The 13,484-nt window shown below is 41.0% G+C and overlaps 1 long non-coding RNA gene across 1 annotated transcript in view; it reads left to right on the plus strand.

Moving 5' to 3' along the window:
* Positions 1–2,218: 2,218 nt before the first annotated feature.
* The window catches only part of LOC129031300 (uncharacterized), a 35,130-nt gene continuing 23,864 nt past the window's right edge, over positions 2,219–13,484 (plus strand). The window contains exon 1 of the long non-coding RNA XR_008501004.1: positions 2,219–2,319. This is a non-coding gene — a long non-coding RNA (uncharacterized LOC129031300). The remainder of the gene's footprint in view (positions 2,320–13,484) is intronic.

Here is a 13,484-nt window from a genome sequence, read left to right on the forward strand (position 1 = left end):
ATGTGACTGAAGCAGGGACTGTCCCCTCTCGCATCTGTCCCTCAGTGCAGGCACCCTCGCCCTTTGGACACAATCCTGAATATCAGACCAGCCAGATGTGTCCCACATTCATTGGCAGAATTGAAGCTGAGAGACCCCAGATCCTGCTCTGTACAGCCTGGGCTTAGTGCTGTCTCCAGTAACTGAGCTGAGTAGGTTGACACCTGTGCATAAAGCCATTGATTCTCCCAAGGCTTGCACAGAAGATTTAGTGGGCAGGTTGCTAGCACCTTCTACTCTCCACTCAACGTTGTCTCAGAGACCATCATCTAACCCTCCACATTAGTGCACCCCTCACCTTCCACGTGTGGAATCTGCCCCTCCCTCAATCAGTCCTCAAAACCAGCCTGCCCTCAAGACAGGGTAAAAAACCCTCCCAGTTGCATATACAGATCCTCCTCCTTTTACAACGGGGTTATGTCTTAATAAACCCATTGTAAGTTGAGAATATCATAAGTTGAAAATGCACTCAATACACCTCACCTACCCAAAATTATAGCTTAGCCTAGCCTACTTTAAACATGCCTTAGCCAACAGTTGGGCAAAATCATCTCACACAAAGCCTATCTTATAATAAAGTGTTGAATATCTCATGTAATTTATTGACTTCTGTTCTAAAAGTCAAAAACAGAATGGTTGTATGGGTAGCATTGCAAAGTTGAAAAATCACAAGTCAAACCATGGTAAGTTGGGACCCTCTGTGTTAAAAAATACTATCACAAAGGAGCTCAGAGTAGGACACAAACATCCTTATGTTGAAATGCACCACTGCAGCACAGGACTTAGATAAATGAAGAGAAAGAACAACATTACATTTATGACATAGGGAGAAAAATCTGATTGTCCACACACAATTAGCGATGTTTCCCCATCCCAGGGGCTCAGAGTGATTTGCCTATTTCCCCATGTTGCTAGGTTAATAATCATCATCTGCTTCAATGCAGCAAAATAGGAGGAGAATTAACGAACCGTTTCACAGCAAGCACTCACTGCGTCTCAGCATAGGCTTACAGAGTAGCCTCAAAAATAAATTACACAGACCTGCTTTATGCTTGCAGAATGGAGAAAAGAGCTAACAAAGCCATAATTTTCCCTTCTTTTAAGCCTCTGCACAAAATATATAGTTTTCCACTTTGGTTGATTCCCCTAGGATTTTGTATTGGTGGTGATTGATTTTCTTCTTTTATCATTATCAATTGATGCTGTGTTTTCAGATCAGTGAACATTAGAGATGTTACAATCTCATTTATAGAAAGCTATAAAAAGTTAAATTTGGAGAATGAGGGACAATACATAAAAAGCATTCTGAAGCATACTAGCACTTTGGCCTATAAAATGAAGATAATTGTAATAATTTATCACATAATTCTGCTTAAGATTTAATTATGTTGTGACTTTGAGATTTCTTCTTTCAGAATTTATAACTGCAATGAATCTTAAAACAATAAAGGAGTTGGAGAAGAATAAAGCGGAAGAAAATCCTTGATGTAAAAAAGATACAAGCACAGGATTCTTCAAAGAAAAAAGAAGAATGAGACAAATCTATGTGCCAATGATTACTCTCAACTCAGCCATTAGCTTATTTGCATTATTTTAATATATATCACCTGATCATAATATTCTATTTGGCTTCAAAATTCTTCCTCCCTCCATGGCAGAAGTGATTGGACATTATTCTCATGTGACTTCTTTATCCTAGATTTCTCCTTAACAGCTACATTCCAAACTAATATTAAGAACCGTCACATGATACCATTTACAAATAATAGGAAACATGCATGGAATTAAAAAGGGATAAAGTAGCATTCTCCAAAATATTTTCTGGGCATTCTTATTTGTGCTTCACCTATTCTGAAAAGTGTTTGAGGCTTCTCACTACTATATATGTATTAAAGTAGAATTTTTAAAAGCAAGAGAAGAAAATTGTGGGAACAATGGAAAACGAGGATAGGAAAAGTAAGATGAGGTCAGTGCACTTGTATTATTCAACTAGTACTGCAAAAGTGCTGCATAATGGACAAAGACAAAATCTCCGTGGCTGACAACTGCAGCACTCCCTTTGCACTCATAAGCCTACGAGTCAGCTGGGGGCCTCTCTCACTGCAGACCCTGCTGGCTCTGCTCCACGAGTCTCTTACCCTCCTGGGACCAGAGAGGCCAGTTGGGGCATGTTCTTTTCATAGTGAAGGCAGACCACAGGCTGGCAAATGGAAATGCATGATGCTTCCTAAAGCCTAGGCTCAGACCTGGCAACTATCAATTCCACTTTCCTCATCTTATGTAAGTAGAAACTCTAAAGCAAATCTGCACAAGGAATGGGATTCTGGGAAATGTAGTTCCCAGCCTTAGATGCCTATAGTGATGGTGGTAAAGGTGAGGGTGATGGTGGTGGGTAGTAGCGGTGATGATGGTGGTAACAGTGGTGGTAATGATGGTGATGATGGTGACAGTGGTAGTGACAGTGGTGGTTATAGTGGTGATGCTGTTGGTGGTGATGGTGGTGGTGGTGGTGGGTGATAATGGTTATGGTGGTGGCGGTGGTGGGTGGTGATGGTGGTGACGGTGGTAGTGACAGTGGTGGTTTTGGTGGTGACGGTGGTAGTGGTGATTCTGTTGGTGGTGAAGGTGAATGGTGGTGGTAATGGTAGTGATGTGATGGTGATGGTGGTGGTGGTGATTATGTTGGTGGTGAAGGTGAATGGTGGTGGTAATGGTAGTGATGTGATGGTGATGGTGGTGGTGGTGGTGGTGGTTGTGGTGGTGGTGGTTATGGTGTTGATGGTGGTGGTAATGGTGGTGATGGTACTGGTAGCAGTGATGTGATGGTGGTGGAGGTGCAGCGGTGGTGGTAACAAGCTGAAAATAGATAATTAAGCGCAGTATGAAAATGTTCAGTCCCTGAGCACCTTTCTAGACATAAGCTTGAAACAACTTCTATACTTTCTAGAATTCAATTCAAAGGGAAACATGATCACAGAGGCTGTAAGATTCACTTAGGGATGGGTCATTTATAATTCATTGTGGAGCAGGTTCTTTTTGCGTGAAGTTTTATCTTCATCAATTTCAATCATTTCTGTTTTTTATCTGATGATTCCACTGTTTTCTCTGTTTTCTTTTTCTGTCACCCTTATGTCCCATCATATCTCTCATTTTTTTCATCTTTTTATGTTTGGGAAAAATTTTCCTGACTCTCTTTATTTTTTAATCTCAAATAGTTGTTCTTTTCCATTTCTTTCTTTTTCAGAATATTTTGTTCTTGGTTTATGTACTAAAAATTTTACATCTCTCTATTAATTGGAATATTATTCTTAGATATTTTCTGTATCCCAAATTACCATATTTTTTCTGTTTATATTTTTTTCTGTTTCTTTGTTCAGGTCTTTCTTGTTTGAGCTAGAAATCAAAAGGTATCTGAGACAAATGTCAATCAATTTAGAGGTTTATTTTGCCAAAGTTGAGGATGCACCCAGGAAAAAAAACACAAGTTACAGTAGGATCTGTGGCCTGTGCTTTATCCGAAGAGTTTCATGAACATTGATATTTAAAGGCAAAAGAGCAGACAGGAGTGAAAGGAGGAAAGAAAAAAAAAAAGGAGGGCAGGCAATGAGGCAAGCAGTTACATTCTTGTGAGGCTCTGATTAGTGCTCACTGCATCGACATTTTACATAAAAAGAGAGTAGGGGGAAAAGTCAATAATGCATTCCTCTCAAGCTCAGCAAATCTACATTTTACCTAAGATAAAGTTAGCTTGTGAAATTACAGCTCTCTGTTTGGGAACAAAGAAAGGCAGGTTTTGTTTGTTTCTGTTGTGTGTGTTTTGTTTTGTTTTGTGTCAATCAATTTGCAGGCTGAACTTTTTGCCTCTGGCATAGTGACTTTGGGGTCTTAAGATTTTATTTTTCTTGCACGGACTTTAGGTCTCCTCCTCTGCCTGGTGATTCTTGGTCTTCTGTTCGGGATTGAGAAAACAGGATGGGTATGTGGTGTTGGTTCTCTCTGTGGCTGAGTCTCTATGGTATGGTAGGGTGTGTGCAATTATTTTAGAAAATAGGCTACAGTGGTTTCTCTTGGAACATCTACAGGCCACCTCTTCTATGGATCAAGGAGTATATATTCTTTGTGAACTTGTGACTTATCAGGACTTTAATAAACCCCCTGCATACCCAGTTAACATATTCTAGGAAGTCGCTTCACCACATATTTCATTAGCCAACACATTTCCCTCTAACTAGCAGTGTCCACATTTTCCATTAAATAATCCATGACTTCTCATACTATTTGCCTTTGCCAGCTTCATCATATATTCAAAATCCTTCTCTAATAATAGGGCTATATGAACTAAAAACCAACACAGCTTTACAGCATTCTTAATATTTGGAAAAGTCATTTCCCCTCATAATACTTTCTTTCAAAACATTTAAAATTTATTCTCAACACTTTTTTCTTCCACATGAACTTTGGATTTATTTTAACACGTTTTCCCAAAAATAGTATAGAGACTTTGTTTGGTATTATTTTAATTATGTAAGTTGGGAAATTTAATCATACAAAATAGTCTTATCATCCAAGACATGTTATGTAAATATTGGTATTACTTATTTTTTGGTGTGTAATAATAGTATCTATAATTATTTTTATGCTTTCCAAGTGGTTATAGACATTATAAAGACCTGATTTTTTATATATTACTTTCAGAATCAGCCACTGAATTCTATCAACAATCCATATGTTATTTTGATTGACAGTCTGGGGTGTTTATATACAATCATACTGGCTGCAAATAGTAATACTTCTATCTTCTTCATATCAAATGTATATTACTTGTTTTTGTCTTCTGTCCAGAGCCTCCAAAGTAACATTGTAATGTGTTGATAGGAATGAGAAATGAAGACCTTCACTAAGTTTATTTTTCTACAGTTTTTCTATTCCTTGACTACACTGGGCAGAGGTATTTATTGTCTTTGCAAATAAATCATTTTTTGTTTCACTTATTAATCCTATCACCTTATAATTCATTAATTTCTGATTTCATCTATATTGTGTTCTTTCTAATTCCCTACATTGAATGATAACATATATTTATTTTCTTCTTAATTTGGAAATGAAAGAATTTAGGGTTAATAATTAACCTCTCCAGATACCTTGGAAAGCCTTAGTTATCTAGTATCTTCCTTTTTAATAATTTTCTAAATAATCTGAAATAATATTTGATATCCTATTAGTTATCTGAGAGGGCTTTTATTTTATTTGTTATATCTTAACTAATTGGGTTATTCTTTCTAAATGTTTATTATAAATCTTGAATTTTAGAAAATTATGTTCACAAATAGCAAGTTTTGCTTTGAGGATTTTATAGAGGCAAATATATGCAACTTTTGTAAATGTTCCATGGACATTCAAAAATTAGTAGCTCTATTAGTACGAGCTTTATCTTTATCTTTTCTAAGTCTTACGTTATCATTGTGATAGGCTGAACAGTGGCCTCTCAAGATATACAGGTCCTAATCCCTCAAACCTTTGGATATTACTTTATAGGACAAGACTTTGCAGATGTGATTGACAGTCTTGAGATGGGAAGATTATCCTGAATCAACTTAAAGGAAAAAAAAAAATGAGGCAAAATTAATAAAAGTAGAGAGTTTATTTGGGCCAAATTTGAGGACTGCAACCCAGGAGCATAGATCCAAATTGCCCTGAATCTACATTCTAATTAATAGCAGTTACAAGTGGGATTTTAAAGAAAAGAAGGAGAGGCAGTTCCTAAGCTGTTTACCAAGGATTTACATTAAAATAACCTAGTCTATTGAATGGCTATACATTGTCGTATCACTAATTCCAGGAACAGGATATATGGGTGAGACAGCTGGTCTGAAATGCTTTTAAACAATTGCCCCCAGCATAGGTGTGGAAGGGCTGGGTGAGACTGAAGCCCTATGCTCAAGTCTCTCTGAGCCTGCTAAGTTCTGCCCACATCGTTCAGACTGCTCTCAGCTATTTTTCTTTTCTCACCTGGATTGTCCAGGTATGCCCTAAATGCAAATCACAAGTATCCTTACAAGAGGGAGGCAGCGAGAGATTTGATACAGAAGAAGGCCTTGTGACCACTGAAGCTGGATGCTGTGCCGCTGGCTTTGAAGGTGGAGGGAGGGGCCAGGAGACAGGGAATGTAAGGAATGCAGCTCCAAGCTAGAAAAGGCAAGAAAGGGCAAGAAAACAGGTCTTCTCTAGAGCCTCTGGAGGCGGTGAGGCCCTACTGACATCTCCATGTCGGCCCAGTGAAACTGATTACAGCCTTCTGACCTGCATAACTGTGAGACAGTCAATATGTGTTGTTTTAAACCATCACATTTCTGACAGTTTGTTATGGCAGCCATATGCAACTAATTCTCTTTTCATTGTTTCCTGATCTACCATAGATTAGTGGTACTGATAAACTCTCCCTAATAGTTGTATTTTGATCATTTCTTCTTGACTTTTAAAATATGAATATACAATGCCAGTACTGTGTTTCTCAGCATATGAAGGCTAAGGACCATTTTTACTGCTAATACCTTTCATAACACAACATGACTTTTATTGCCACTTTAAGGCTCCTTGAGTTGATGCCTACATTTTCTTAATATTGAAATAATCGTTTTCTCTGTCATGTGAACTTTCCTGTCTATCTTTCCCCAGTCTTTTATTTTAAATTGTAAAAGAGCTCTCCTTAATATTTATTTCTTGTATCATATCCTTCTATTTTTGCTTCATATTATAAGACTTTGCTTTGATATAGCAGAATTTAAACTGCCAACATTTATCATCATAACGAAAATGCTTGACCCTTATGCCTCTCATCTTGCTTTGTTAGGCTTTCCATTTTACACTTTACTGTAGCTTTCTTTTATATTCATGTTATTTGTACGATGGTATTTTAAAAAATTATACCAATGAATACTTTTAATTTTTAAATAACTATTTAAATGTGTTCTCTAATTATCTAAGTCAAGAATAAAGCAATTATTTTGGCACCTTTTTACATAAGTCTTAAAATTTATTACACTTTATCTCTTCCTATGCACTTGATTATTTCCTAGTCTTTGTTAATTTACTTTCACATTATAGACTTGATCGACATATATTATCATTGCTATTTTTAATAAAGTAAAAATTATTTGAGATTTTTTTTCTCTTTTTAGGCCATATGTAACTCATTTATTCATCCAATAAATATTTATTGAGGATCTATACTATGAGCCAGATGCTGAGCTAAGAAGTGGCGGAGCCTTAGTGATCAAGACCACACAGCCTCTGCCTAGGCCTCATGGGCTGTGGTGCTGTGTGGTCTCTGTGTTCGATCCATTTCAGTTCTCACCTACCCTGTGTTCAGGCCACCCTGAACTGGGCTTTGTTCTTTAGAATCACCATACCTACCATGTTACCAAGCCACCATGCCCTAAAGCCACCATGCCACTATGCCCTTATACCACCATGCTACCCCATTACCACACCACCATGTCACCACACCACCATGCCACCCATGCCATCATGTCACCATGCTACCATGCCATCATGCCATCATTCCACCATGTCACTATGCCACACATCAGCTCACCACCATGCCACCATACCACCATGACATCATGCCACCACCACGTTGCAATGTCCCCATGTCACCTCACCACACCACCATGCCACCACATCATCATGCCACCATGTTACCATGCCACATCATGCCATATCACCATGTCACACACCATCATGCCACCATATCACATCATTATGCCACTGTGCCATGAGACCACCATGTCACCATGTCACAACATCACCATGACACCATATCACCACGCCACCATATCACCACATCATGCCACAATGCTATCATGTCACATCACCATATCACCATGCCACATCACCATGCCACCATCTCACCATGATATGGTGAGATGTTACTTACTGTACCACTGTGTCATGATGCAACCTGTCATACTCAACTATGTTATCAAGTTACCACACCACCATCTCACCCTGTCACCATGCCACCATGCACCATGCCACTATGTTACCTGTCCCCTGGTAGGTGTTTGCCTGTTTATTTCCCTCTTGTCCCTTGGACTGTGGGCTTCACAAGGGCATGGACCTTTCTGGTTTTGTTCAAAATTTTGCTTACTAGCACAATGCCTTGGCACCTTGCAACCATTCAATAAATGTTTATTAACTAAAGGGGTGACTAAGTAAGGTGCTGTTTTTTGGTAATTAATTCTTTATATTGACTGATTTTATGTTGGCTAGAATATCTCTTAACTAATTATAAAAGAGAATGTGAATGGTCATTTTCTAATCCCCAATGTAACCAAGGATGACCTTGTGTTGTAAAAGTGTGGCTGGGTATGATAGTCTTTGTACCTAATTTTGACTCAACTTTTACCTCTTAGAAGTGTGTGAATTTGGGGGCATCATCCCCTGGCTTTTGCAGAAGAAATGTCTGATGTCAGATTAATTTTTGTTTGTTTTTAAATAATCTGCCCTCTTTTCTCTTTTGTCTAAATATATGTGAATTTTTATCTTTTTCCTTTAAAAAATCCCATGCAGTGTGTTGGTCTTGCCTAGTATATGGTGAGTGTTCCTCCCCCTGTGGATTAAATGTTTGTTCTATCCAGAGAAGTTTTGATGAATTACAACCTCCCTTGAACTACCCTGTCGACATGTAGGTGGCCAAGTGACCTTCCCCCACCCACCACCATGTTGAGAACTAGAGCTCAAAGATATAGAGGAGGAATAAAGGTAGATGAAAGTAGGAACACCACTGATAGCTTCAAAGATAGTCCTTGTGCAGTGAGAGGGTGTCCGCTTTGTTTTCTGATTAATGTGGACTCAAACAAGGATCACCCAGGGGGTCAAAGTCTTTTCCCCCCTTCTCTGGGACCTGCTATGCTGATCTCATGCAGTGGACTTGGGGGAATTCCCTGTGTTCCTCAATTAAACCCAAACTCTGCTAAAATATACAAATAGTCATCCTAAACTCTAGGCCAACATTGGCCCTAATTTTCCAAGCTGTTAGATATTTTTATTTTCCGGATTTTTTTTTTTTTTTTTTTTTGAGACGGAGTTTCGCTCTTGTCGCCCAGGCTGGAGTGCAATGGCATGATTTCAGTTCCTGCTCACTGCAGCCTCTGCCTCCTGGGTTCAAGCGATTCTCCTGCCTCAGCCTCCCAAGTAGCTGGGATTACAGGTGGCCACCACCATCCCCAGCTAATTTTTGTATTTTTCGGAAGAGATGGGTTTCACCATATTGGCCAGGCTGGTCTCGAACTCCTGACCTCAGGTGATCCTCCCACCTCAGCCTCTTAAAGTGCTGGGATTACAGGCATGAGCCACCATGCCCGGCCTGTTTTTGGGATATTTTAATGGCAAGTGATAGAGTATGAATCCGGCCTGCTCAGGTAGCTCTAGGTCAGCCATGAAATCTGCGTACTGATAAAGATCCTGGAGAGGCTTCCTCAAATCCCCAGGCCATGGCATTGCCAGCACAACACTTCCATCTCCTGACTTAGCCCAGCACTGCCAAGCAGACCTCACGGGTGTCCTTCTGCCACCTTCGTGCTTCCTCCATCCTGGTCTCCCTGTCTGTTTACATTGGTGTTTTTCTTGGCCCAGGCCAGGGTCTCTTTATCTCATGGCCTCTGTGGTCCAGTTAGTTAGGAGAGAGTTTTGAGCAGGTGCAATTAGTGTGGAGTCTCTGGGGCCTGCACTCACACACGTGGGATCCTGACAAGCCCTGAGTCCTGGAACAGCCGCACCCTGCAGCAGCACCCACGGAGCAGTCTTTAGGCCCTGATGCTCCTTTCAAACAATCAGAAGCTTCTGTGGGCCAGAGCCGTCCATAGGGCCTTTGAGAGCCTGGGGAGGTAGAAGGGACAGTGAGGCATCCATAGCAGTGTCTGCAGGGAAAGGGGGGTTTACCTGTCCCCTGGCACAGCTAGATGTGTAGCCCACGCTTTGACTATAGGATGCTCTGATGTGTCCACACTTCATAAAGCACAGGGCAGCTCTGTGTTGTTGCCCAGAAGAAAATGAAAACCCCCCACTTTCACTAGGGGTCTGTGAGTTGATTTGAAATGCAAATATGAATTCTCTGCATTGCTGCCTCTAGGCAGCAGGACAGCCAGCAGCAAGCTGCAGACATCGCACCATCCTGCAGCTTGCTGTCTGCAGCAGGAAGCCCCACATACAGCCTGACAGGCAGGCCAAGCCATTTGGCCATTCACCAGCGCTGCAAGCTCAGGCAGGTTGCTTAACCTGTCTCAGTTCCTGCTTCTGAGAAGTAAAGCTAATGGGGTCTATGTCATGAGATTACTGGAAGATTAAGTAAAATAGCAAGCATCAGGCAGCTGACATAGAAACTGTGCCTGAGAGGTGGATGGATGGCTCCCTAGCCCCTCTCTTTGTCTTCTGGGCTGAGCCCCTCCTGATCCCCACAGGGCAAAGGCTGGCTGATTTTCAGTAGTTTAAGCTGGTGTGCAGCAGCTAAACTCCGCATTTCTAGACCGTTTAAACAGGAAATCTGAGATGAGGGAGTGTTTGAATTGGCTCATGCAAAAAACAATATTTGCTGGAGGTTAGCTGCTGCATTATGAATTTTTAACCTCCCATAAATCAAACTGTAAAAATGGACAAAGGCTGAGTTTCCTGTGCCAGGACCAAAATAGACACCGCCTGCGTCTCTTAGACAATTCCGATTATGTTTCCACAACCAAATCATGCTGAGATGAATAGCTGGAATATTTATATTTAGGTCCTAACGTATAATGTAAAATAAATGAAAACAGTCTATCTTTTTGGCACTGAAATTGTGCCACCATATCCATTTACAAAGACGATAACTCAAAGACCAGGCTGTGCAAAGACCATCATGTGCCTGGGGCGGGATTTTGCTTCTCTGCTCCCATTGCTTTTCCCTACAACTGTCGTCACCAGATACCCAATACTAAATGATTAATAGAAAATCCCCAGCGGGATCAGTCCACAGCAAGGTTTAAAGTGAATCCTTTTGTGAATGCTTTATACTGACAAATACAAATGCTTTAAAAGATCCAGGAGATGGAATCTTGTAACTGCAGAGGACGGTATTTTAACTAAAGGAAGCTTTTATTAATTTGACAAACATATCTTTCTCTGGCAACTCCTATGAGCTACAAACTTAGACGAATATCACAACAACTAAGAGATTTTTATTCTTTCAATTTAGTGGTAAAGGGAGATATTAAAGCACCTGATTTACTATGAGGCGGAAAGAAACATGAGCTCAAGAGTGTTACAAGCAAATGTTACAGACTTCTAGAAGGAAAGACGGCACCAAAAAAGTGAAGTTGGAGCTGAACTTTAAAGGATGATAAAGATTTTAGTATGGAAAATAGAGCTCCAGAGGCCAAGAGAAATGTGGCTACACTGAGATGAAACTAGCAATAGGGTGTGGAGTGAAAGTATGCGATGCAAAAAATAAACTGAAAGCAAGTATGGGCCAGGCACGGTGGCTCACGCCTGTAATCCCAGCACGTTGGGAGACCCACGTGGGAGGATCACTTGAGGCCAGGAGTTTGAGACCAGCCTGGCCCACATGGCAAAGCCCTGTCTCTACTAAAAACACAAAAATTAGCCAAGAATGATGGCACACACCTGTAGTCCCAGGTACTTGGGAGGTTGAGGCAGGAGGATCGCTTGAACCCAGGAGGCAAAGGTTGCAGTGAGCCTAGATCATACCACTGCACTCCAGCCTGGGTGACAGAGCAAGACTCAGTCGCCAAAAAAAATAAAGCAAAGTATGAAGCAATTTGGAATAAGGAAGATAGAACCTTATAGGAGACTGGAGGTTTTTAAAGGCGTCTAACAAAAGGGCTGATATGATATCAGCAGTGTGAATGAATCCATTCATTCACTTAACAAATATTTACTGAGCTCCTCAGTGAAGGATGAAGTGGTAGGTAACAAAACCAATAGGATCCTGCCCCCGTGGACCCACAGTTTCATGGGGTGACAAGCATTAACAAGTAAACCTGTAAGTAAATGTATTAGGTTGATGCAAAAGTAATTGTAGTTTCTGCATTACTTTTAATGCAATTACGTTTGTGTCAACCTAATATAATTACAGGCAGAAGAGAGAACTAGGTAAGAAGGGTGCTTAGGGTGATGTCCAAGGATAGCAGGGAGCCCTGACTAATACTGGGGGTTGGAGAGAGGAGAGAAGGCATTGCTGAGGACCTGGAATCCACACTGGGTCCTGGGGGGTCAATGGAGTTGGAAAGCAGGGCTATGCTGGGGCCAGGGCTGCAGCAGAGATTGGGAGCATTCCAAGTACAGGACTAGGAACAAAGGCCTTTTGGCAAATGAAGAGATAGGCATTTTCAAGAAAACAAAAGAGAAGAGAGTGGCATAAGATAACTCCAGGGGGATGGGACATCTGCAGGGCCTGGCAAGGCACATTCAGGATTTTATTTTTATTTATTTATTTATTTGAGATGGAGTCTCACTTTGTCACCCAGGCTGGAATGCAGTGGTGCGATCTTGACTCACTGCAACCTCCACCTCCCAGGTTCAAGTGATTCTCCTGCCTCAGCCTCCCGAGTAGCTGGGACTACAGGCACGTGCCACCACACCCGGCTAATTTTTTGTATTTTTAGTAGAGATGGGGTTTCACCGGGTTAACCAGGATGGTGTCGATCCCCTCAACTTGCGATCTGCCCGCCTCGGCCTCCCAAAGTGCTAGGATTACAGACGTGAGCCACCATGCCAGGCCCAATTTTTGTATTTTTAGTAGAGATGGGGTTTCGCCATCTTGGCCAGGCTGGTCTTGAACTCCTGACCTTATGATCCACACACCTTGGCCTCATAAAAGCGCTGGGATTACAGGCATGAGCCACTGCACCCAGCCACATTCAGGATTTTAATCAGGAAGTGCAAGGGGAAGCCACTGTCTGAAGTGATAAGATCTGGTTGGTTGAGTAACGTCCCTCCGGCTGCTATATGGAAGGTGGATCTCAGAGGAGTGAGTCTGAAAGACATTGTGGTGATCCTGAGGACTATCCTCTGATTTTTTTTATCTTGCCCAAATTTCTGTCTCAAGGGTCTGGGGAGTCATGTTCTACAAATCATAAATTCTCATCAGATGGGTTTAATTTAACCCTATATAGGATGACTTACTTTTCAACCTGACTCTGGCATAACATTATGAGACAAGGAAGAAAATCAAAATATTTTACCCCAAAACATGTTTCTTTGCCATATCTTGAAATGGCCCTGCAAAGCTGTCCTTTGTGGGGGAAAATTTGCATCTATAAAGAATCTCTATTAACCTAGCTGGTTCTTTTTCTTCAAGACCCTCCCAATCCTAAAGAGATTAACTAAAAGTCTAGCACCTTCTAAAGATCTGAATAGGAAACATTTGTCATCTGTTATCTCTAAAGGGCAGC

Source organism: Pongo pygmaeus, chromosome 11 (assembly GCF_028885625.2).
Source record: "Pongo pygmaeus isolate AG05252 chromosome 11, NHGRI_mPonPyg2-v2.0_pri, whole genome shotgun sequence".
Lineage (NCBI taxonomy): Eukaryota > Metazoa > Chordata > Mammalia > Primates > Hominidae > Pongo > Pongo pygmaeus.